Source organism: Ictidomys tridecemlineatus, chromosome 5, assembly GCF_052094955.1.
Source record: "Ictidomys tridecemlineatus isolate mIctTri1 chromosome 5, mIctTri1.hap1, whole genome shotgun sequence".
NCBI classification, from domain to species: Eukaryota; Metazoa; Chordata; class Mammalia; order Rodentia; family Sciuridae; genus Ictidomys; species Ictidomys tridecemlineatus.
In genome coordinates this window covers 198826781-198852411 of record NC_135481.1, presented here as the reverse complement: position 1 = coordinate 198852411, position 25631 = coordinate 198826781, and the positions used below count along the sequence as shown (strand labels likewise).

Genomic DNA, 25631 nt, shown 5'->3' with positions numbered 1-25631 from the left:
GGGCTGAAGTGCTGGGCTTCTGAGCACTCCTCTCTGGTACTAGTGATGTGTGCAGCAGCTGTAGCTGCTACCGTGGAGTGGCAGTAGTAGTGGATGAGGGAGGAAAGCATGGCCCTGCCACTAGTCCTCTTCTGCTTATTGGGAAGAGCTGAGGGTCAGTTCAAAGAGCTGCAGCCTCTGAGGAGCACGTTTTCTTGTCATTGCCCATGGGTCTCAGGGCTGCTGGTCACACGTTGGGATCTGCTTCACTGGGGCAAGAGCGGGCGACGTGAGAGCCAGAAACAGTGACTCTGGGTTGGCAATAGGGACTGCCCAGCTCTGAGGAGGAAAAGAGGAGATGTGAGAGAAGCACCCAAGAATTTGTGGGGTGTCCTTGCCAACCTCTGGGCACTAAAGAATGTGCAGTGATGGGTGTTTGCTAGAAGGCTCTGTGTTGATGGTTATGTGTGTTTTGACCTTTTGGTGGAAAATATGGCTGAGTTTTAGTTGTTAGTTTTGAAAAGGTGGTACATGGTGAAATGCCTCAGTAATTTGTATCTACTTAGGAAAACACCCTTGCAGTGGTCCTGCCTGTTTCAACAGTGCCTCTCTCGCAGCAAGGATGTCCCCACACTGCCCTTTCATCCTGACAGCTGGTGACTAGGTGCCCATGGCGTCCTCTCACCCGTGGCCATCTGGGGTTAGCCATGTTTCTTTCTGTAAGCATCTTACAGGTAAAGCCCACCTCTTTTTTTCTACTTGGGAGAAGGAAGACATTTGAAAAGGGCAGCCTTGCCTTCTTGAGCTGTCCTGAGACTCACTTCTGCCTTGTGTTTTAAGGTCAGTTTTAGAGCTGGCTGTGCTTGACTGGAAGACAACTTGAAAAAGATGGAGGGTTGTGTGTGTTCCTTCTCCTGGTTCTCTGCATCTGGACTCATGCATGGGGAGCAGAGAACAGCTCTCTTGCACTTTTGGAGTGTAAATGCTCTCCCAGGAGCAGTGCTTTAAAGTGGCCCTGTGTTTTCTGGGAAATGAAATATTGACATTCATTTCTTCAAGACCCCCTTCAGTTCTTTGATCAGAAACACTTACCAATTCTGTTATTTATTTATTTTAATAGTGAAAGCTGAATGAGTATAGTTAAGTCCACCATTAATGCTCCAAGCCAGGTACTTCTTTCTTAAACAGGGCAGTCCATTCTTGAGCTACAGTGATAGGTTATAAATACTTTAGCCGTATCCTGTGATTGGTGGATCACAAAATGCTCAACTCTTCTGATTGATGCTGTGCTTCGTAATAAAAACATACAGACCAAAGGTGGAAGTAAAGTCCAACAAAATTCACAGGTGGCCGACAGCTCCTCATTTTAGGACCCTGTGATGCAGACTGGTGGAGTGAGGATCAGGGGAGGGCAGGGTTTCGGAGCTGCACACAGGTGTGGAGTAGGATGTCGAGTGTGAATGGGGAACCTTGCCCCTCCTCGCACCTCTCCTGGCTGGAGGTTGTGGTGGGAGAAGGCAGGGAGGACCGCTTTCTCCTACTGTCCTGAAGCTGAGTCCTGGGCCTTGAGTAAAGCCCCATCCCCACAGCACCCTTTGAGCTTCAATTAAACATCTGAATTTGGTTTTAGCAAACTCAGTCTTGATATTCTTTGTCAGGACTGTTTTGTAAGACATTTATGTTACTATAGTTGTATTTGCTCGTTTGAAGGTGCCCGAGTCTAAGTCCTACCCACTGAGGATGAGGAAAAGACTTAAGAGACGTGTGGAAACAGTGTCATAGCCGTTGTCATGGTGTTGTCCGAGAACACCGAAAGCACTGGCTGCTCGTGTGTAACCTGGGGTGGTCTAACGTCAGAGTCGTCGTAATGTCCATGATCAGAATTGAAAAGAGGAGAAAGTGATCTGACCCCCAAATTAGCATGTGGGTAAGTGGTTTTAAAAGATCTTTTTTAGATAGGTAGGTGCTGTGTTGAAGCTGCTAATTTTAAAGGCTATCTTGTAATGTGGCCAATTGGCACATTTCTTAATGTGCCTCCTTTTATTGTGATTTCTTATAGGATTTACTTTTCTGTGGTTCTAGCTCCCTGCTCCAGGACAGAAAGCCATGTCCTCCCATTGGCCTAGGTGCCCTGCCCTGGGGATGTCCGCATGCTGCCTTTTAAGATGATGCTTCATAAGGTAGCTCTGTGTTGAAAGACTGTCTGGGGCACTGCTTCCCACCCTAGGACGATTGCGTTACCTGTTGTGGGGAAGGGAGAGTCCCTTAGTGGCTGGCTGCACCTTTTTGGCTGGCTTAGTCCCAAAGTCAGGCCATAGAAGAAGTAGAGCTGCTACTGTAGTTATGGGAGCTGCTGGCCTCGTGGCCAGCTGTGGCTCAAAGTGCAGGTGCTTTGGTTCAAGAGATGTTCTTGGAAGTTTAGACATTACTTATGCACAGTAGCTGTTTGATCTGGGACTGAGGACAGTGTTCATGGATCCTCTGTTTCCTGGCTGTGATGTGAGGTTGGCTATTTTGTGAAAGATGTGGAGTTCCATCCAGAAGAGGTGTGCATCCTCCTAAGTTTTGTAACATTTTCACTATTTCAAATCAGATGTTGCTGTAGAAGTTGTGAAATCTTGTAAGGACAGATTTATTAAGTCAAATCCATGTCTAGAGTGGTTGAAGAGTTTGGTGCTGGGGCTGCCTCGTGCTGCCAGTCAAAAGCTGCTGAGGTTGTCACAGGTGTGTGCTACCTGCCCGCCCACATGGTGCAGGCTGTGCAGAGTGAACCTGGATGGGGGACTTGATTCAGAGCCAGAGGCCTTGACCTAGTGTTCTCCTTGGTATGCTCAGGGACAGTGACATTTGAATAGAACAAGGAGAAGTAATTTTTTGAGAGCTGTTAAGGATAGCACTAGGCTGCTCTACTTAGGATGGATCAAAGGTGGCTTCCCTGCTTCACCGCTGGGTTGGAGGGATGCCCTTGGGGGCGAGAGGGCCACCCCCATGTCCTGACTGGTCCCCCCCCCCCCCCCCCGTTGTCACCGTCATCTTGGGGTGAGTGGAGTGTCCTTGATGATGGGTGGGGTTGGCCTACTCTAGTCTGCAGATGTCTTGGAGCTAGTATGCCTTCTGTTCTGGTAGCAGCAGGGGCAGGGCCTGTGGGCACTCATGGGACTGCCACCCTGGCTGCTTACTGTGCTTGGTGCTCTGCATTCATGGGGGACTCCCTTAAGTCTTTGTATCTGTAGGTAGAGCCTTGTTTGTTGGGGCCCTGTCAAAAGGCTGCCTAAGAAGGTGGACTCTGGCTTACCTAGGACTTGATGGCCCTGCTCCTATGAGGATCTTTGCCACCTGTCCTGACCCTCTTCAGCCCCTGCCCTGGAAATGGAGCAGCTCTAGGCACAGCAGCGGGTGTGGGTGGGAAGTGGGTGGGTGTGGATGTGGATGTGTGGGGTGCGCTGCCTCTGTGTCTTTGAACTCAGAATGAAGTCAGCACAGTGTCTGTGTGTTTCCAGGTCTAGTTCAGTATATAAATATAAGCTATCCTCTGTTTAAGTGATAAATTTGAAGAGTGCTTTTAACAAATAGATGGTTATGTGTGAGTTGATCAAAACATAATTAACTGTTTTTGGTAATCTTAAAGGAGAGCGATAAAAGGGCTCCTGAGATTTGGGGTAATTTGCATTGTTCTCAGAAGTTCTCTTTGTTTGTTTGTTTGTTTGTTTCTTTTTTTTAATGTAGGGCTGAGAGTTGAACCCAGGGCCTCACACGTGCTAGGCAAGCACTCTGCCACTGAGCCCCAGCCCCAGCCCACTTTCACTTTTTTTTTATGTGGATGATAAGCTGGAGCCTTTGATTTGCTACCTGGGAAACAGTTGCTGTTTGGGGTTCTTGCCTGGAAAACTGTCTTCGGCTGTGGGTTGGCAGCCCTTTAGTTGGGCCTCTGATGGTAATAAACCAGTAAAGTTAAAGCAGGTAGAAGAGGCTGGGCATTGGGGCACTTGCCTGTGATCCCAGTGACTCAGGAGACTGAGGCAGGAGGGTCACAATTTTGAGGCCAGTGTCAGCAGCTTTTTGAGACCCCTGTTTCAGTACATAAATAAATAAAAAGATTTGAGGATGTAGCTCAGTGGTAAAGTGCCCCTGGGTTCAATGCCCAGTACAAAAAAGAAGGAGATGGGGCCTTCTGTTTTTAGATGTAAGGCTTCAACCCGGTCTGGTGCCGCTGGCTGCCTCCTGGACACATCTGTCTGCTCCTGGGGTCTGAGGTTGCCTTGGTGTGGGCACTGTCACTGCTGATGGGCACAGGGCTGTTCTGGAGCTGTTCTGCAGTGCTCCTGCTGAGGAGAGCGGCACTGGAAGGTTGTGTTTGAGAATGGGGAGGTTTGTATTTCCATGGTAGGGTGACGAAAGTTTTGGATTAAATTTTTTTTACTTTTACATTATTTTGAATATTTGTATCAAGGAATATGGGGGAAAAAAAAAACCCTAATGGGATAAAATTACCCACAGTTAGGCCAATGACCCCAGTTTGGAAAAGTGTGTGTGTAGCGCAGACCCCTGACCCACTCATTTACACTAAACTGGCCTTGGGCTTCTCTGGTGCCAGCGCCCCTCTGCTGTGTGTGAATGGACAGTGGACAGTGTCTGTGTGAATTGCATGAGGATGGGAGATGCTGGCTGTGGCTCGATTCCAGTGCAGTCCTGTAGGTCTGTGGAGCTGTGGGGTTCGTCTGCCCTTCCTGAGATGGGCATGTGGATGCCTGTAGGCATGTGGAAGATGTGGCCAGAGGAGCAGACAAGCTTGCTTGCTGGCTCCCAGTCTTGTGAGAGGGCTATGGTCAATGAAGGCCTGTCAGGTCGGCTGGTGCTAGGGGACGTGGATCTCGAGGGGGCTGCTTCTGGATAGTCCTACTCCAGAGGTCAGGGAGTCCCCACTGGATGTCAGGCTTTAGAACAAGGCCCAGCTTTAAGCAGGTTTAGTTGTTCCAGAGAGATTTATTTTGGGGGCCTGAGGTCTGAGTGGGCACTAAATGGACAGAGTGGGACAGGAGAGGAACCAGGAGAGGCCTTCCCCCACCATCCTGGTGCAGCCTGACGCACCCTGCTGGGGCAGAGGCCTGGGAGTCTGGGGTTCTTTGAAGAAGATGCTGGAGGGTGGTGAGGCAGGTCCTTGTTGGTGTCCTGGTTCACAGTGGATGGAAAGGGCGTGCTACAGCATGTTCATTTTCTGCCTCCTGTGCTACTCACATGGAAAGTCGTCGTTTTTGGGCTGGGGATGTGGCTCAAGTGGTAACACACCCGCCTAGTATGTGTAAGGCACTGGTTCGATTCTCAGCACCACATAAAAACAAAGTAAAGATATTGTGACCACCTAAAACTAAAAATTAAATATTAAAAAAATATATATATAAAAAAGAAAGTCTTTTTTTTTTTTTTTTTGGTATAGGGGATTGAACTCAGGGTGTTTTATGGCTGAGCCACATCCCAGTCCTTTTTGTTATTTGAGACAGGGCTTTGTTAAGTTGCTGAAGCTGGCCTGAAACTTGTGATCCTCCTGCCTTAGCCTCCTGAGTTGCTAGGAGTACAGGCGTGTGCAGTGCCCAGCTACAGGAAAGTTTTTTAAGGGGTTTTATGTTTTGTGGGTCTCTCACAAGGTAGGTCTGTCTGGGGTGGTCCCTTTGGTCCATACACAGCACGTGTGGATGAGCAGTACTACCGTCTTGAGACTGTAGTCTTGAGACCGGGTTAACTTTGTAAAGACGCTGAGGAGTGCTGGTATTAAGGTTAGGGCCTGCACTTGAGAGTGAAGCAGGGATGCACTCCTGGATGGCTTTGTCATGTCACCTTGTTATAAGAATTATAGTCAGTTGGAAAAGTCTTCTTTCCAACCAGTGTTTTCTGATTATAATGCTATTTTATTTGGCCAGGTGTGGTGGCACTTGCCTGTAATACCAGTAACTTGGGAGGCTGAGGCAGGGGGATAGCAAGTTCCATTCAGGTCAGCCTCAGCAACTTAGTGAGACCCTGTCTCAAAAAGGGTTGAGGGTGTAGCTAGTGGTAAATTGCCTTTGGGTTCAATCCCTGGTATTCAAAATAAAAACAAACAATTCTATAGTCATTATGGGAAGTTTGAGAAGAAAACTATGAAGAAGGCATTGAGGTGGCTTGTAACTCATCTGTCCCAGACTGCTCACCTTTGACAGATTATCATTTTATTTTAGCCTTTTTGGAAGCAGATGGATTTCTGCATTTCTGATTGTTATGGAACAAGAATTACCCTTCAGAATTGCTGAGTGTTACTTGCCTTGTTCTACGTGTCTTTGTGTGCTGCCCTGGCCCCTCAGTGGTCCTTGAAGCTCTGTTAGGCTGCCTGGATGTGGCTTGTAGAGTGCTGTGCTGAAGTCCTCCCACCTGTAGGTGCTCATCTTCACATACAGTTCGTGTGTCTGATGAGTTGAGCATTTCAAAGGCTTTAATACAAACTGCCTTCCAGTAGTTGGGCCAGTTTGTACTTTTAAAACCATTGCTGGTGCATACTTGTTGAGACAGGAGGATTGTGAGTTCAAAGCCAGCCTCAGCAAAAGTGAGACACTAAGCAACTCAGTGAGACCCTGTTTCTAAATAAAGTGCAGGATAGGGCTGGGGCTGTGGCTCAGTGGTTGAGTGCTCCTGAGTTCAATCCCCAGTACCCCTGCTGCCCCACCCCGTAAAACAAAAACAGAAAGAAAACAAAACCCATTGCCCAGATATGGCTTTTCAGAAATTGACGGCCTTTCTGTAGGAGGACAGTTGTGGTTAAGGAAGATTTGACCTTGTCGGTGAGGATGTTGGCCATTTATTCTCAGCTGATTTTGCCTATGGGCATTTGTGCATCTAATAAGACCACATGTTAATCAGTGAGCACTGCTGACATGGGTGCTGGGGTGCACCCTTTGGGTCCTGAGGCTGCAGAGTCCTTGCTCTCCTGGTGTGGCTCTTGTTGGGGTTGGGGGAAGCTGTTAATGAAGACTTGGTGGGAGGTATTTCTGATCCTGGAGAGGGCCTGTTGCCTAGGGCACTGCTGAGGAGTCCTAAATGAAAAGAAGGGACCTGGTCCCTGGAGCTGAGGATGGGGAAAATGTATGGGTTCCCAGGCCCCATCAGGAGGATGATCCCGGCCTGTCATGGAGCTGTCACTGTAGGTATGTTGGGTGCCTGAATAGATTCCAGCTGGGGAGCCACTGAAAGTTTAAGCAGGGTGACAGGGTCAGATGTGAGTTTTAAGGTCACTTTTGTGACCGTGAGCTGTGGAATGCAAGGTGGTAGGGGCAGGGCCTGGGGAGTCTGTGTGATGTGGACATACTCACGGGATTTACTGATGTCCTGAGACGGGTGAGTCTAGGACAGGGGCTGGACTGGCATCTCCTCCCTGGATAGAGAGGGCAGGGCTGGGAGTGTGTGTTGGTTTGAGATGCCATTCTGAGCCGGAATGTCAAGGGTAGTGGATACAGTGCAGGAGCTTGGAAGAGGGCAGCATGGGAGTCAGGCACTCAATGGCATTACAGTGGTGACTGAAAGAGCCACTTCCATGGGAGGCCACCTCCTGAGAGAGCCTGGCCTGGAGCTGGGTGGTATGTGGGGTGCAGTGAGGCCAAGGGGTGGCTCTCAGGTGAAGGAACCCCTTGGGCATAGGCTTTGGGATCAGCAGGAAGGATAGCCCTGAGCGAAGAGCCACCAGCTTGTAGGGGAGGAAGGACCAGCATGGCTGCGGCATCCGAGTGCCTGTGGGTTGGCTAGGCTGTGCAAGCGCAGTCTTTCCTGACCTCTTTGCCCTTTCATCTAGGAAAAGGCTTAGGGTGAGCATTGTTACTCCTAGTGTGTGCTTTAGTTGGGGTCTTGGTCTGAGTCTGCTGTGGTGTCTGTGGCCCTCCCCTCAGCTGCTGACGTGCATGGACCTGTGAGTCTGTGGACTGTCTCTTAGGTGGAAGGCCCCTGTCATGGAACCTCCCTTTGCATGAAGGAGGGTTTTCAGGGACTACACAACACTGGGAAGCTTGGATCTAGGGGTACACAGTGCTCAGGGGCCTGGGCATGGTTTGCATGGTTCCCTTTGGAGCGTTTTGTGCACCTGAACAGGGAGCAGGCTTTGAAGAGGAAGCCCACAGCGTGGGCATCTCCAGGGTGCCTGGGGAGGGCTCTCTGTCCCTGTGTGTTGCACCGAGCCAGGGGCATGTGCACGTTTCCAGCTAGCTGCTGACAGTGGTTGGGCCAGCAGGGATGTGTGCTTCATGGTCTGACATGTTGGCATTACTGGACAGTTCCTGTGGGTTCTGTTCCATGAGGTCCCTCAGCCCTGGGGTTCTTCCCACTCAGGAGCACTGAGCTGTCTTCTTGGGCTGCTTTGTCTGTCTGACTGAGGCATGGTACTGCAAGTTCTGGTGGTCCTGCTAGCTGGAAGGGCAGTGGGCAGTCAAGAGGCTCCCTGGCCTGAAAGCCCTGCCCAGAGGGATGTGGTCATTTTCTCTGGTTCTAGTTGAGAGAACTTGGTAGGTAATTGGCTCCATCTAATTACACAGAGGGCTGGGTAGTTCAGCCCATGCTGGGAGCTGGGGGTTGGGGAAACATTTAGCAGGCCAGGCACGTGGCTGCATGGGCCAGGGGAGTGGTCTGGTGAGTTTGTCCAGTCAGTCATCAAACATTAATCCAGCACTAACTTGAAACTCACCTGGTGCCGGGGCTGGTGAGGAGTGAGGCTTGCTGATGGGGTTGTGTTGGGTACATGGACTGGGAGGGAGTAGAGGGAAGTTTCCCTGTGGTGTGACTGGGTGGAGAGTCACCGTGAGCCATTAGGGGCATGTTTAGCAGTAGAGGCTCCTGGTTCAGAAGATTTGCCTGATGTCCTTGGTGACACAGCGAGACTCTGAGTGCTGCACAGAGCAGTGGGAGCACCCAGACTCCAGAGCTCATTGCCGCGTCTGGTCCCAGGCAGGTGGACCTCCTGCCTCTGCCACAGTGGCCTTGTATGGCTCTGGCTGGATTTAGGTCCAGGGGTGCTTTCCCTGTACTTTGGGACCCTGTGGCAAAGGGTGCTAGGGCTAAGAAACTTGCAGGTGCTGACCGTGTCTGGTGCTGGTGTAGGGTTGCTGATGCCCTCTTTCATCCTTGGAGTGCTCTGCGGGAAGACTCGGCTCCACTCTGGTCTCAGGCTGAGCTTGGGGTAGTGTCACCTCTGCTCTGGAGAGAGCTGCTCTTCCCCTGGATCCCAGCCCTGAGAACCCCAGTTCCTGGTCTGGCTGCCACCTGCCTTTCCTGGTGTCCAGGCTGGGAAAATGACATTGAAAAAGAAGGGAAGTTAGACCTCCTACAAGATGTAACTATGGGCAGACAGCTTGGGTGCTGTGAGCCCATGTGGGAGGTAGGATAGTGGGATCATGCACTTGGATATGGAGTTGGAGTTGCGCGTAGATGTGGGGTGGCGTGTGGGCACAGAGTGGCATAGACATGGGGTGGCGTGGACATAGAGTGGAGTGGCATGTAGATGTGGGGTGGTATGGACATAGAGTGGTGCGGAGGCATGGATGTGGGGTGGGGGGATGGGTGGCTTGGACGTGGATGGCAGGGTTGTGTGTGGATGCGGGTTGGCGGTGTTATATGTGAATGTGGAGCAGTGGGTGGTGCCTGGGACATGTGGAGCACTGGATAGGCATGAACTCTAGTCTCAGGCAGAGGTGCACTTCGGGCTGGTGTGAGCTGGTGGTGTGCTTGTGTGGCTCTGAGGGTTGCACACCGAGTCCTGCTAGTGGCTAGTGCATGTATGTGATGTCTGAATCCTGTGGTCCACGCAGGTGTCCTTGTTGAGGGCAAAGGCTGTCCAGAGGGTGAGGTCACTTGGAAGTGGTTGCTTCTAGGGATGGAGTGTGGGGATGGGACTCTAGAGCTGTAGTATTTATTTTTCTTAAAGAGACTCAAGACTGTTTCGTGGTTTTTAGCACTCATGTATTCTTAATGGCTGAACTAGAAAACTTTGTTCTTGTAACTGTGTGTGTAAAGCTGCTTTGGATCAGCCCTGCCATTATCCCTGGCAGGTGATGGTGCAGTGCCTTGCAGAGACCAGTGCAGTTCCAAGGCTGGTGTGGTCCTGACCACTCAGGAGTCCCATGTCTTCCTGGAACCCTGTGGTTGGGCCCACTCTCCTGCCTCCAGGGACCCCTCATTTGCTTTTTCCCCTGAGAGATGCACTGGGGGGACCTCCAGGGGATTCACACTATTTGGAATGAAGCCTAGTTTCCTGGAGTGACCTGACCCCAAAGGATCATAGTCTGGCCTCCCACCAATTTCAGATCTCATCCTCATCAGGCTGTGGGTCAGCCGCTCTGTACTCAGCATACCTACTTGTTGTTCAGGCCTGCCTCGCCCCTGCAGAGCTTGCTTGTTGTTTTCTACTTATGGCTCTGGATCTGGGGATCACTCTGGCCTGGAAGGTTCCGTCTGCAAAATCCCTGGGGGCCTTAGTTTTGACAGGAATTGCTCACCTGGAGCCCACACTGCTGGGACTTCCTGTTGGCCCAGCCGCTGGCCTCTGCCACAGGCTTGCTAGCTGAGCAGGAGCACCTTCCACATTTGGCATGGAGCTTGGTGTGGCTGGGATGCCAGGGCCTGAGTCAGAGAGTCTCCTGAAGGCAGCGTGGCCTCTCTGTGGCATTTTGGAGGCCATTAATTGGGATGAAAAGCCATGGAGGGAACAGGGTGTGTGCTTTTGGATCTCAGGCATAGATGTGAGTTAGTCACAGTCCTGGCCCTAGCGTGGCCTGCTTTCCTTTATGTGATTGTTTTCACACTTTAATAAGTACCTGCACACCACAGCCCTGTCGGAGAGCTGGGACTGTGCCAACTTCCTGGGGGCCGTGTGCCACAGACCCTTCCCCGCCTGTCAGCTGTGTGCCCTCTGCCTCTCCTCTTCTGCACCCGCATACACCTCTTCCCTGTGTTCCTGGGCAGGGCTCCTTAGCTAGGATTCTGCCAAGAGTACCTTGCTGGGGGTGGCCTCCTGGGACTTTTACCATTGACCTGTCCATTACTAGGGTGCTTCTTGTCATCGTGGTAGCTGTCCTTCATCAGCACAGCCCTATGACAGGTCCTTGTTTGAGGACACAGAGGTCCCTTCTCTTGTGGGCACTGGGTAGTTTGCCTTCTTGGACGTGGGGTGGCATACTGCCCTGCAGTCCCCCTGATTAAGCGCAGGAGCCCGCCGGGCATGGCATGGTGGCCTGTCAACCCATCAGCTTGGGCACTCCATGGTGGTCCTCGGCACCCAGCAGTTGCTGTTTGGCAAGGCAGTTGGCTTTCTGGGATCAGACTTTCACTTGCTGTCCTGCAAACCTCAAGACTTTGATTCCAGATTTGTGTGTTTGGGCTGTTGACCAAATATCCAGGCAGGTCGTGGCTGAAGATCTAGGTCCCTAAAATACTGGTGGCATCTTAAATCACAGGGCTGTGCACTCACCTGGTATGTGTGGGGGATGGGATGGGCAGGCCCAGAGGTCAGTTCTGGGTTGTTCGGCGGCTGGAGGCAGGCGAGCAGGGGAGCCATAAGCAGATCCAGGGCATCCTGGCACCAGGATTGTGTGGAGGAGGTGGGTGCCTTCCTGGCAGGTTGGTGCTGGAGGCACAGGGCTGCCCTCTGGCCTCAGGACAGAAGGGTGGGGGTGGCTGTGGGTGGCTGGAGCTGGCCAATCCTGAGTGGAGGGTGGCCATGGGCCTGAGTGTTTCAGCAGGGGTGTGGGAAGGAGGTCCCTGAAAGTGAGGGTGGGGTTGAAGGATAATTTCCTTTGTAGTTTTTTAGTTTGTTTTTAAGGGGAAGAGATTTTCTTTCTTTTTTTTTTTTTTTCCTGCTTTCAAAGAACTTTTAATTTAGCATAAAAGACAGTTGATTTGCAATATAATGTGGCAGGTAATAATACAGACATGTAATGGGAACTCAGAGGAGCACTAATCCCAATCTGAAGGAGATTCCTGATCTGGCCTTGAAGGATCAGCTCCATGAAACCAGGCAGAAAAAGAGGTTAAGGGCTTTCCAGCAACAGCACAGCATGGAAATATGAATTTAAAAGATTGTAAAATGTAAAGACTGTAAAATAGGAAACGACAAATTGTAGAAATTGGGACTAGAAAGGAAGACAGGTCTTAAAAGAGAATCTTAAATGCTAGGCCAAGGAAGTTAGATTATTCCATAGTGAAGACCAGGGGAGATAAATAGTTAAAATTTTTATTCTTAGCTGGGCATGATGGCACACGCCTATAACCCAGTGACTTGGGAGGCTGAGGTAGGAGGATCTCAATCAAGTTGAAGGCCAGCCTTAGCAATTTAGCAAGTCCCTTCAGGCTGCCCAGCTGTCGGATGACATTTGCCAGGGTGATGTTGGTCATGCATTCCAGCTCGCTTCTAACGCTAGGCAACGTCTGACGGCACAGGTGCCTTGGCTCGATGTTTCTTGTTACTAACGGCATGGTGGACCTGCTTCAGGCAATGTTCTGAATGATGAAAAACAACATCAAATTTTAAAACACCAGCTCATCACCAAAAATGTTGATTGTGGATACAAAATGCTTAAACCAAACTTAACCATCACAGATCCTGGCCTCGCGCAGTCCCCCTCAGAGACAGGAAAAGCCGGCCAGCCGCCCTATCTCAACACGGGATTTGCTTCCGCCGACCACCCAGCGGGCTGCCACACAGCCGGACCCCCCTCAACGCGCAACGCCCCCAGCCGCGCTCGCCCGGCCCGTGTCCGCCATTACGCGATCCCCCGCCCTGGGACCAGGGGAAGAGATTTTCAAGCAGTATTTACCCCTAGAAATTGAACATGGGCCACATGCATAATTTATAATTCTTAGGACCGGGCAAAGCTAATTTTATCAGTACGTTCCCTGTCACCCTGTCCTGGGCGTTGTCATTCGGCGGGGCCTATGGTGAGAGCACTGGGTGCTTTGTACTCTGAACTCAGCTGAGGTGGCCATGAGGTCCTGCCTGCCTCCCCACTCTGGACGCATGTTTTCTGTGCTCAGTGGCCACGTGCTGAGTACTAACCCTCCTCTGGATAGAGGGAGCAACTGGTAGCAGGTATGGGGGTGGCTCGGGTAGGGTGTGGAAAGGCCAAGTGGCAGGGGATGTGGCAGCTGTGGGAGGAGGAGGTGCTGGCTTTTCTGTCACCAGGTTGGCCACAGAGGCTGGGATGCTGGTGGCTAGGTTGTCCAGGGGAAGGATGGCAGGCAGCCAGAATGGAATCTATCTCATGAGGGTGCAGGCTCTTCGAGGATGTTCCTGTGTTGCCTCCCCCCAGTCAGTGACGGCCACGTCACTGGCTGGGTGGGTGGGAAGGAAGGCTATAGGACAGCGACAGCAGCCTCCTAGGGAGCTTGTGTGCTAGAGGCAGAAGCTGGTAGGTGAGGTGGCCAGGCCAGGGCTGTGATTGCGTCTGGGGACTGAAGGACTGTCTCTGTGGCTGTGTAGGTCACTGAGTGCAAAGGAAGGGAGATGAGCCACAGAGGGGCATGGTGATGTGGCCCTGCCCCGTGTCCTGGAGTGGCGAGAAAGCAAGCCGGCCCAGGCCAGGAGAGTCATAGGCCTGCCAGAGCTGCAATGCCATACAGGTCGGTGGCAGGAGGTTGGCCATTGAGCTCAAATGGCTTGGACAGCAGGTATGGCTTGTCAGGATAGGAGACCTGAGACGTGGTAGGCCCCTGGCTCCCAAGTGCCCTGCCTCCATCCTGCAGGCCTCGTGTGGCAGGTGCCTTGCAGTGGCACCAGGAGAAATCTATGTTGTGGGCCAAGCCAGAGAGGACCAGAGTACTCCTAGCAGGTGACCTGAGGAAGCACAGGTGGCAGGAGCTATCCACAGACGGCTCCCCTGGACTACATTCTGGTGGGAGGTGATGGTCTGCTGCCAGCGGGATCATTTTGAACATGAAATGAGGACATCGATTCTGACTTATTTTTTGTTAGGTGAGCACTTATTATTAACTAAGACAGGGTACCCATTGGGACTGTTCTGGGCCGCGCTGACAGATTCTCCCCAGGTGGCTGGGGACAGTGCATCCCGTGTGCTGCAGACCTGTCTGTCTCCTGTTCAGATGTCCTTGTTGCCAGAGTCATGCCATTTCTGGTGCTGTCTCTGGTGACTTCTTTTCTGAAATGCCTTTCAGCATCCTGAGAGCATTGTCTTGCTTTGGATGACGCTGTTTGAACATGCCCCTGTTTTGGGAGGTTGGGTCCTCCCCACCTGAGCCCTCTTCTGGCTTCTGGTGCCCAGGGCTGCTGGTCCATGTGTGGCAGGAGTTGGGCTTGGGCATGTGGCGCTTTGGTGGGTTTGCTGCCTTGAACCCCTTGGCCATGGGTCCAGGCAGGTCTCCTTGGCTGGAATGTGCTCCCTTCTTCAGGAAGGGCTCTCCAGCTATGCCCTCTTTCTTCTGCCTGGAGCTTGGAAGGGCTGCTGTGATGCCACCCAGGGTCTGCTGCCCAGAGCCTGTGCCCAGTCCCACAGAGCCCGCTTTCCCTTCCCTAGTCTCCTGGGTGTGGCTGTTCGCATCCCTTTACTCTTGATATTGTAGGACCAGAGATTGGTGCCATCTGTCAGCAGCACCCCAGGGCTGTTCTTAAGAGGGTTGAGGTGCCTTTGGGACTCCCCAATACTGGCATAGGCCAGTGTCATTGTGTATGAAGAGTCACCAGAGAGCTGTTCCCCATACACCTGGGAGGCAGGACCGAGGTAGGGGGATGGAGAGGCCCAGGCTGTGGGGAGACCTAATGTAAAGGCTGGTCCTCCTAGAGGGTCCATTGTCTGCAAGGGATGTGGGGAGGGAGATGGAGGAGAGAGCCCAGGAGTAGAAGAAGGACCAGGGACAGCTCCTGCGAGGTAGAAGAAGGGGACTCCTTCTGCAGGTGTGTTTCCTGATTGCTGCTGTACCCGCCTCCCAAAGGAGCTCAGTGTGGCTTCCTCTTGGCTGCTGATGGTGGTCTGTTCTCAGGGGGTACAGGAGGCAGTGGGTATTTGTCACTCATGTGAATGGAAGCAGGTGTTTGGTAAGTGTGTGAACCAGCGAGATGGACTCCCTGTCCTAGGGATAGAGAGGTCATAGGCTCTAGTGTGGCCTAGCAGTGGGTCATGAGCTGTTTGTTGGGTGTGCACTGGGAAGTTGAGGTGCTTGATTGGGGGCTGTACTGTAGTGAGATTTGGGCAGGCACAGAGGTGAATGCAGGAGGACAGAGTGGATTCTATCAGAGGTGCATGAGAGTGGGATGTGGTTGGAGGGACTTAGATTTGCGGCAGGTGCTAGGCTTCAAGCAGAAGGTGTGCTGCCAGCTCTGGGCTGTTGGTAGTTGTGAGTTGCAGCAGGTTGGAGCAAAAGGTGAAGTGGCCTGGCTGCGATTCTAGCCCTCTCTGACACCTTGGAGAAGGGGTGGGAAACTATAGGCCACTGGGATTGGAGGAGGGCACCTGTGCCCTCAGTGGGGGGCAGTCACCACTGCCTGTGGGCAGGTGCTCACTGACACTGTATGGCACTTGGCCTGGAGCCCTGCACGGGTGGACGTGGGGCAGGCACGGACCCTGCTGTGTCTGGAGAAGCTGTGGTGTAAAGAGGACTGTTGGACAGTGCAGGGATGTGGGGTGGTACCCCAGTAGCTGGACCAGAGCTGAGGCTGTTTGACATAGGGGAGAAGGTAGGGCTACCTGGAGTGTGGCTTCCGCATAGGATCCCTGGAAAATGTGGTGTTGAACAGATTGCATGAGGTGTGGATGAGACCTCTCTGGAGAAGCAGGGGCCACAGGAGGCAGTAGGAGTGAGGATGTGTGAGACCAGCCAGGACCTGCTAACCTCCAGCCAGAACCAGAGCGAGGCACAGCTGGTTCAGGGGCTCTGCTTGTCCACACTGGGCTGAGCTCTGCAGGGTCCAGGGTGGAACCCTGATGGGACAGGGTCTCACAGAAGCTCTGTGGGACTCATTTGTACAGGCTGTGGGTTCCAGTTGGGCAATGCCCTTGTCTCATATCTCCCAGCCACCTGAGGGTAGCTGCTGGTGCCCTCAAAGGTACCTCTAGAGTGAGGTTGCCCCGTGTGGCTCTTGAGCTGAGTGTGAGTCTCCCAGGTTTTTAGAGAAGCTTTTGTGGTACTTCAGAACCCTCTTGTCTGGGCTCAGTAGAACAAGTGCCAGCCAGTGTATGCCAGCACCAGGGAAGAGTTGCTAGAGAGCACTGGCTTAGCTCAGAGTGCCAGGGACCTTAGGAGGTCTTCAGGGGTCATTTGATCCTGATTCTACCACAGACAGCCTGCATTAGCATGTAACCCTCCCAAGTCACAGCTCCTGGTGGGGCACCTTGGGCAACTGTGGAGAGGGGAAGGGCAGTGAGCCAGGGAGGGAGGTGTGACTTGCTGGGGCAAAGAAGGGGACCCCAGGGCAGTCCCGGAGCCACACCTTGCTGGCTCTCTGGAGAGGACTGCAGGTGCTCTATGAACATGATCTGCCACTTTTGCGTGATTGAAGCTCGATTGCACCTTGCTGTTGCTGCGTTTATGTTGGGAAGCATGGTGCCTCTACCACAGCAAAGCCTGGCTTGTCCAGAAGCAGACTAAAGATCTCTGGGTTTAGAGAAGGGCTTCCTGTTGTTGCATGTGGTGTCCCTCTCCTAGGAGCCAATCCTACCCTGTCGAGCTGCCCGAGTGGCTGTCAGGCTGAGGGTGTGCTCAGAGACCCTCCGCTGTGGCTCTTGTGCACTCGGCTTTTGCAGTGCCCCTTCTGTGTGCTTTTGTTTGGAGGGAGGGAGGTGCAGCGAAGGGTGGGGGAGGGGGTGGGGCACTTGCTGGTGAAGAGAGCATGGCTCCTTCCTCCCTGGGCCTGCCCAGGCAGACCTTGGAGAAGGAGGCTTCCAGAAGGATGCACTGGAGGGCTTCAGCATGGGCTCATGGGGTGAGCAGGGAGCCTAGGCAGTGGTGAGATGATAGCATTATCCCATGTTCCCCATCAGTGCAAGTGTGTCCCATACATGAAGTTGCTGTTGGAGGAGGAAAGAGGTCCCGGGGAGGAAGAGCTGGTGAAACTCCCTGTGGTCTTCCTGAGGGGCGAGACAGTTCTCCCAGGACAGGAGGAAACACCTGCATCTTGGCCTTCAGATATTAGAAGAAAACTTCTTCGAGTTGACACATTGCTAAGAAAACAGCCCAGCACTGGGAGAAAGTATTTGTATACCACAAAGAACTTGCAGGAACTCTTACTCCTTAGTAAAATGATAAGCCACTACATTAAACCTGGCCCAAGGTTTGAATAGACACAAAGGAAGATGTAGAAATGGTCAGTACGCATATGAAAAGATGCTCCCCTGCCAGTCTGAGCCCAGGAGGACAGAACTGGAGTTCCCAATGGCTGCCCCTCCACCCTGCCGGTTAGCAGAATAAGTGAAGACCGCCCACACAAGCTGTGACAGCAGTGGTGCCTGGAGGAGCCTGAACTCCAGCACATGGGGACTGGCTAAGCAGGGCATGGAGTACAGACCAGCAGCACACAGGCTGTGTGCCCAAAGAGACCATCTGAAAAACACCTTCCTGGGCACAGAGGGCCTGTGACACAGTTCTGTTCAGGTGACACTCAAGAAAGGCTGAACTGTGACGGTGGTGGCTGCCTGGGCTGGGTGGTAGTGGTGTGGCTTTAGGGGGCTCCTTAAGTGGAGGGCGGTGCTCACATCCCAGTGGTGGCAGTGGTCACACAGCTGTGGGCATCGGCCCAGTCAGAATTTTGTTTGGTAGGCTGTATTTCAGTGAAGTTGTTAGAAAGCTCTGTGGTGCCCCTTTCTTTTCCTGTCTTGGTGCTGCCTGCCTGTTCTGGAGAAGAAAAGGTCTTCATCACTGGTGACATGTTTTGTGACCCTGTTCACTGGTGCAGAATCCCCGGGGTCTGCTGCCTCTCAAGCCAGGTGCCCAGGACTCCTGGTCCAGGCCAGCTTTCTGGGGTGTTTAAGACAGTGCTGTTCGCTGCCTGTTGAGTCTGATGCAGGGTGCACACGTGGCTTCTCCTGTTTTCCAAAGGAGAGCGCTGGATCTTGCACGAGCTTACCCTGTGTCTGCAAGGACTGCTGCTTCTGCAGGGACTTGGTGTGCAGTACGCGTAAGGGGCCTCTTCGTTTTCTGGGAGTCACTTCTGTCTTCACCTCTGCCAGTGGAAAAGGCTGTCTCGTGTGTCCTATGTGTTCCTGGTGTGAGGGACACCAGGGCTGTGCTTCCCTTGGGGCTCTCCCGTTGCTATTACCATGCCATACTTATGTGGCCCATACAGGAACAGTGAGGGTGACACTTAGTCTTTAAGTTATTTTCTTAACAAGTAACTAATACTTGCTCAATCTAGAAAGTTTGATAGACACTAAAAAGTATGGGAAAGCAATGTATGCTAGTCTCTGTTCCTGTCACCCAGAGACTGGAGGCCTGACGTTGGACCACTCTTCTTGGTGTTGGAGCCTCTGGGCCCTCAGGAGTCTCTGCTGACCAGCATGGGTGTCGAGAGGCTCAGTGTGTGTCTGTTCCTTTGCCGTGGCATGCTGGGCAGGGAGCCTTGTCAGTAGGGGTTTTGTAATGGGAGGGTGCCTGTCCTGGAGCTTAGCCCCAAACAGGTGGCTAGCTGTCCTCAGGTTAGGGTCAAGAGGAAGCGTGTGTGTTGAGGGAGGGGCAGCTGTCACTGGATGGTTGTGAGCAGGGCAGGCCATGCGGGACTCGTTTGAACAGTGTTCTTGCAGTCAGATTGTCTCTCCAGGCCGGAGAGGGCCTGAGCAGTTGCCTGTGTTCACTGAGGCTCTGGGTATTCTTTCCCTTGGTATCTGCAGTCGGCTTGGGCCCCTGTCTGAGGGCAGCCCTGCGCCCCCTGCACATTTGAGTCCCGAGCAACCATGGCTCTGAGCCTGTCTTGGGGATGGCCTCCAGCCCTTTGCCTGCCTGTCTGGCATGAAGGGGTGCTGGTCCCTGTGAGGACGCCTTTTCTGGGTGTAGCAGTGTTGATGCGGTGACGAGAGGCCAGCCTTTCTCCTGATTTGAAGCCTGGCTGCTCCCCTGTGGGTTCTGAGAGTTGTATTTGGGTCTTCATAGAAGTCTTGGGTCCTGTGACATCACCTTGCTCTTGTACAGCATGTCCCTGTACTTACTGCCTTCACGAGTCTGCCTCGTGAGGGTGCTAACAGACTCCTGGGTCCAGACCCACCGCATGCTTCCTCAGTGCGGCTGAGCTCTGTCTGGGTTCATCTTCAGCTTGGTCTGGGTTTGAAGCACAGGTTCAGAAGCTAGTTTTTGAGAAGCACTTTCAGTTCTTTTCCCTCTTCTTTCCTCTGCTGGGGAGAGTTTTTATTTTTATATTTGTTAGTTTCTAGACCATCCCATCAGTGTGTTATTTTTTTCCCCAAAATAAGCAAACACATACTCTTGACACCACCCCCCTGACACACGTGTCTTTTTTCTTCTCTCTCTCTGTCTCTCTCTCTCTCTCTCTCTCTCTCTCTTTTTAACAACAAAGATACCATATACACGATTAACAATAGAGCTTGGAGATCATCATCTGGTGGCCTTTCATTTTAATTGAAAAACTTTACATATTTTATCTAGTACACTCAGAGAAAAAAATTACTTTGAATAGTGACACCTTTCACAATTCAAGCACCGAAACTTAAAACATAGTTTTGGAAGGAAATAGTTTCAAAATACATTCATTATGCTTTTCCTTGCAAAGGTAAAAAGCATATAATAAGCGTCAAATTAGCTCTGCTGTGGACATGGGGCTGCAGTTAGGGACGGCTGGTCTTGGTGGGGGGGCATGGCCTTCCCTTGCTGGAATTTCTGTTGTCCTGTAGACTTGGCAGGCAGTTGCACAATTCCTGGAATCGAATGTGGCCAGGAGCGTGGTAGTGAGGGGTCGGGGGGTACTTCTTTAAATGTAGCTTTGCATACATAAAACTTTGGGGAAATCTTTTGAACATGAACGTGTTCCCATTGTGAGTGCACAGTTGGTTTTGAGAGTTGAGGGCACAAGTGCACCGTCAAACCATCAGCACAGTCGAGCCATCTCATTGGGCCCTCTGCTGTCTGTGTATTTGCTGAGCCCACGTGGCCACTGTGGGTGTGTCTTCCTGGTGATGCTCCAGTTAGGGGAGCCTGCTCGCGTTGCATGGTGCCTGGCTTTCCTCCTCTGACTGAGACCCTCACAGGCGCCTGCTGGCAGCTTACCTTGCTGTGCTGAGTGGCCACTCAGGCTTGCACTCATAGCACTGTTGGCCGTGGACAGGCATTGGGCATGAGGGGTGTCCTGGACAGGGTTTCTGCTTGGGTGAACCTTGAGGGTGGAGTTGTGAGTGGTGTGGAAACTATTGGCTGTGCCCTGCCACCAGCCATCGCCCGCCTCCCTGAGTCCTTGAGTGAGCCTTGCCCTTCTCCCACAGTGTGTTGGAGTCCCTGGAGCTCCTGTTGCCCCTGGTGCTCTGGGTCCTTACTAGCGCATGGTATGGTCAGGTTAGAGCGCCAGCCCCCTTGTGGGCGTGTGGTGCCTTTCATTTTTTAAGGTCCTGTTTACTGAGGCAGAGTTATAGCAAAATTGACAGTGTTTAGTGTATCTGTAAAGAGAATGCAGTCTTACTACCACCACCAAGATACGGAACCATGGCCCAGGACTCCCACCATGCTCTTGGTAATCGGGACCCCTGCCCCCAGCGTGGAGCCACCACGTCATGCTGTAAGTGCATGGATCTGGCCTCTCACTTAGCAGAACACGTGGGCTTTATACCAGTTCTGCGAGTGCTGGTTGATGGTCCCTTCTGCTGCTGAGCAGCGGTGGGCCACAGTTCACCAGTCTGTTCATGTCATTGGAGTCTGGGTTGATTCTAGCTTCTCTTAGTTAGGATCATCCTTATACGTTTGTGTGGGCATGGTTTTCCTCTCTCTGGTAGCCCCTGGAAGAGTGACCGCTGGATGTGACGTGGTCAACCTCCTAGAAGCTGCCAGCTGTTTCCAAGGTGGCCCTCTGTTTTGCATGTGCGATGTTTTTCCACATCTTTTTGACCTCAGCCTTAGCGAGCAGTGCTGTTGTGATGTGGTTGGACCCAGGCTCCCTGAGGCCTGGTGACGGAGATCTTTTCCTGTACTCATCTGTCTTCTGCAGGTCTTCCATGAAGTGTCTGTTCAAGTCTTTGGCCTTCGTGTTTTAAACTGAATTATTCTTTTTGTTGTTACTGATTTAGTAAGTGCTTCTAGCATATAGTCCAGATATAAATCCTTTATCAGTTAGAATCATTTTGAAGTATTTTGGCTTTAGTCTGTATTTTCACCTAACATATCTTTCAGAGTACGTTTTCCATTTTAATGAAGTCTAGTTTATTAATTTCTTTCAGAGTTTATGGTTATGTTTTATCAAGGAAATTTGTACCCAACTTAAAGCACAAGGGTTTTCTTCTGTGTTTCCCTTAGAATGTTTATGGTTCTAGCGTTTACTGGATTCAGGATTGGTTAATCTTGGGAGAGGGAAAGGGAGTGGCTGAAATCATTTTTTCCTGCAGGACGTCCAGTTGTGCCTTTCCCATTGGAAATGTCTTGAGCATGCAGATTAGGACTTCTATCTCTGGACTGCGTCCGCCCAGTCTCAGTGTCTGCCCGCCTGCCTGCCTGGGCACCCTGGGCTCCTGCAGCCCCTGAGAACACTTTGAACCCAGGTGACATGAGTCCATGCTGCTTTTCTTTCTCAAGAACGTCTGGTGCTGTTCTGGTCGTTGGCTTTCGTTAAGCTCTAGAACCTTCCTGTCAGTTTCTGCAGAACATCTTCTGATAGTTTACTTGAGATGCTGTTGACTCTCAAGATCAATTTCATGATAATTGGTATCTTAACAATATCGAATTTCCAAACGTGGTGTTTATCTTCATTTGTTTAGGTCTTTACAAATTTCTCTCACATTGTTTTATAGTTTTCAGTGTTTGTGTAATTAACATTTTGTTAGATTTGTTCTTAAGTGTTCATATTTTGTGCTGTGTACAGGGTACTTTTTAAAATTCCAATTTCTGATTTTTATTAATTATTTAGAAATAAATTACTTTAAAAATATTGACCTTGGCATGTTTGGTAGCCCACGCCTATAATCCCAGTGACTTGGGAGGCTGAGGCAGGAGGATTGCAAGTTCCAGGCCAACCTGGCAATTTAGCAAGACCCCTATCTTAAAAAATGAAAAGGTCTGGGAGGTGGCTCAGTGGTAGAGCCCTCCTGGGTTCAATTCCTAGTTACCACCCTGCTCCAAGGGGGAAGAAACCTGACCGTGTATCCTGCAGCATTGCTTACTAACTCGTTTGTTGTTATAGTTTTCTTTTGTAGGTTTCTTAGAATTTTCTTCAAGGACAACCATATTGTCGGCAATAAAGAGAGGTTTCCTTCTTTTTTTTTTTTTTTTTGCATCCGTGGATCATGCTTTTTATTCTTGCCTTATTGCCCTGGCTAGGACCTCCTGAATGTCATTGAGCAGCCATGGGAAGAGACCTTTTTTTTGGTACTGGGGATTAAACCCAGGGGAGCTTAACCACTGAGCCACATCCCCAGCTCTTTTTATATTTTATTTTGAGACAGGGTCTTGTTAAGTTGCTTAAGGTGCCTCACCTAAGTTGCAGAGGCTGGCATTGAACTCTTGAGCTGCTTGGTTTCAGGTGTGCCCCAGTATGCCCAGCTGGGAGGGACATTTTTGCCTTGTTTTTTATGTCAGGGAGAAGCCTTAACCTTTTCCCATTAAATATAGGATGTTGGCTATATGTTTTTCGTAAATGCCTTTTATTAGGTTAGGAATTCCCTCTGGCATAGTCACTTTGGGCTGCTATGACAATACCACAGGCCGAGAGGCTTATAAAAAACAGATTTATTTCTCAAAGTCCTGAAGGCTGGAAGTCCAAAATCGAGGCTCTGCAGATTTGCCGAGGGCTGGCTCTAGTCTTCACGTGGTGGAAGGGAGGGTGGAGAAGAGGGAGCTCTCTGGGTGCTTTTCATGGGGCACCAGTACCATCCTTGAGGGCTGCACCCTGGTGACATGGTGGCCTCCTGGAGGTCCCACTTCCCATCACTGGCATGAGATTTCACTTGTGAGTTACATGGATGCCTGTGCCCTGTCTTGGCACCTTTGCTCCTGGTTTGGTGAGAATCGTGTCTACCAGCATTTCTTTGTTGGTGGCTGTTGCGCTGTGAGTGGCCGTGAGTGATGCTGTGCAGAGCCAGGCCACAGAGTATGCTGGGCAATGTGGTCTGCGCCTTCTTGTGTGTTGCCTGTGGTTTGCTGACCGTCTGAGCACAGGGTGGTGCCGCTTGCATGGCCCACCTGCCTGTGCAGAGTCCTGTTTTCTCTCCCTACTCGCTGGGCAGTGGGCAGTGCCGACTTGACAGGTCTCCAGGTCCAGGCCTGGCTTGGTCCCCACCGTGGAAGTGCCCTCTGACACGTGCCCTGTCCTTCTGCCTAGCTTTCTTTGCTGCGATCTCTTTCTTGCCTGTGCCGTGGGGATGTGTCTGTGGCGGCTGTTCCCATGGGGCTGTGTGTGGCACTGTCTGCCACTGTGGCTGCCCCTCTGCTTTCCTCGTGTGTCTTCTGCGGTGGCTGAGGCTGGTGCTTTCCCTTGGGGTCATCTTTAAGTGAGGCTACGGGTGTTCTTCCATGTGAGGCTCTGCTAGTCTTTGCCAAGTTACTCCTGGGGCTGGTGCACATGCCCCGAGCAAGCCATGCCCACTTCTGCCCTCCGGGGTGCCAGCTGCCCCTGGCCCCATCACACCTCCTGCGCAGGCTGACTCTGGTCCTGGTCATCTCCTGGTGTCCTGTCATCAGGGCCACCTTGTCCCTCAGGGTGCAGTGCCACACTTGCTCCTCCTGCTCTGCCTGCTTCTCCTGCCTCCTCTCCTCATCTGCTCCCTGCTTCTCTCTCTCTCTCTCCCTCCCTCCCTCTCTCTCTCTCTCTCTCTCTCTCCCTCTCCCTCCCTCTCTCTCTCTCCCCCCTTCTCTATCCCCCCTTACTACCCCCTCTCCTTCCCTTCTCTCTCCTTCTCTTTCTGTCCCTCTTTCTCTCCTTCCCTCCCTTTCTCCTTCCCTCTCTCTTCCCCTCCTTTTCTCTTCCCCTTTCTCCCTCTCTGTCCTTCCCCCACCCCTCTCTTTCCCTCTTTCTGTCCTTCTCTCCCTCCCACTCCTCCTTCCTCTCCCCCTTGAGCAGGGCCTTTGCACACACCTGGTGAGCCCTGCCCACCAGCTTGCTCTCCCTGTCAACTGGATGTTAGACTTAACTCTTTGGAGCCCAGGAGAGTCCTTGTAGCTTATTTTGATTGGAACCGTGCCAGTCAGTTCTTGGCCAGCCCCTGCTGTGTAGAAGGGCTCCTCCCTGTCTGTCAACACAGTTTGTCACCCATCCTACACCTTCTGCAGGGTCTCTCAGCGAAATTTCCTATGTTATTTCCAAGTGGGTCTTGCACATATTATATTAGATTCACTCTGGGGTTCTGAGTTTATTGCTGCTGTTGTCAATAGTATTTTTTAAACAATTGTGTTTTCTAACCTGTGTTGATGAACTTGATGGTCTCAGATCCCAGTTGAATTTTGGACATCAATCTCTTGTCCAGCAGCACCCTTACCAACTCTTGAATTAAGCATGTTACACGTGGAGAATCCCTACTGTACAGTTGGGGACAGTCGGGCGCTGCCCCTTTCTCTGCTTCTGGCTTGCCGAGTCTCCATGTGATGTTGGGTGGAAGTGTTGGCCAGAGCTTCGAGCTGCTTCTCATTTCCAAGGAGAGACCCTCAGCCGGAGGTGAACGTTGCCCAGGGGCTTCCTCCCTGTTCCTTGCTTCCTCAGGGTGCCTTTGGGAGCAGGGGGTTTATTTGTCACAAGCCCATTCCTATGGTGTCCTTTAGGGGCAGGGGATTTACTTGTCACAAGCCATGCTGGGCTCTGTCAGGGAAACCTAGCAGCACTGTGAGCTCCCTGTCCCTGCCTCCCTCCCTGTGTCCTCTGACTCACCTGTGCACCCGTCTCACGTCTGGACCCCTTTTATCTTTGTGGGGGCAGTGAAGCCATACCCTGCAGTGGAGATCATGGCCTGAAGTGGGGGTCCTTGCACCTTTCTTGTCTGCTTTGCTCTTCCCAAGCGGCTTTGTCAGCAGCCTTTGTCCACCCTGCTCCTCATTCCCTCCTGACAGATAAACCCCACCTACCTGCTTTGTGGACCCTCAGGGCCCTGAGCTGGGCGCAGTGGCACACACCTGTAACCCCATCGACTCAGGAGGCTGAGGCAGGAGGATTCAGAGTTCAGAGCCGGGGCTGGGCTGGGGCTCAGTGGCAGAGCACTTGCCTAGCACGTGTGAGGCACGGGGTTTGATCCTTAGCACCGCAAACAAAAATAAACAAATAAAATAAAGGCATGCTGTCCATCTACAACTAAAAAAAAAAAAAAAGTCCAGAGCCAGCCTTGGCAACTTAGTGATGCCCTCAGCCAACTTAGCAAGACCCCATCTCTAAATAAGACATAAAAAGGACTGGGGATGTGGCTCAGTGGTCAAGTACATATGGGTTCCATCTCCAGTACAAAAACAAAAAATACAAACAATAACAACAGCAACAAAACCAACAATACCCTGGTGGCATGCTCTTAGGGCAGAATGACTGT

At 51.7% G+C, this 25631-nt stretch overlaps 1 protein-coding gene across 1 annotated transcript in view; it reads left to right on the top strand.

The window, feature by feature from the left end:
* Taf4 (TATA-box binding protein associated factor 4) overlaps positions 1–25631 on the top strand; it is a 70040-nt gene that overhangs the window by 2090 nt on the left and 42319 nt on the right. The window lies entirely within an intron of this gene.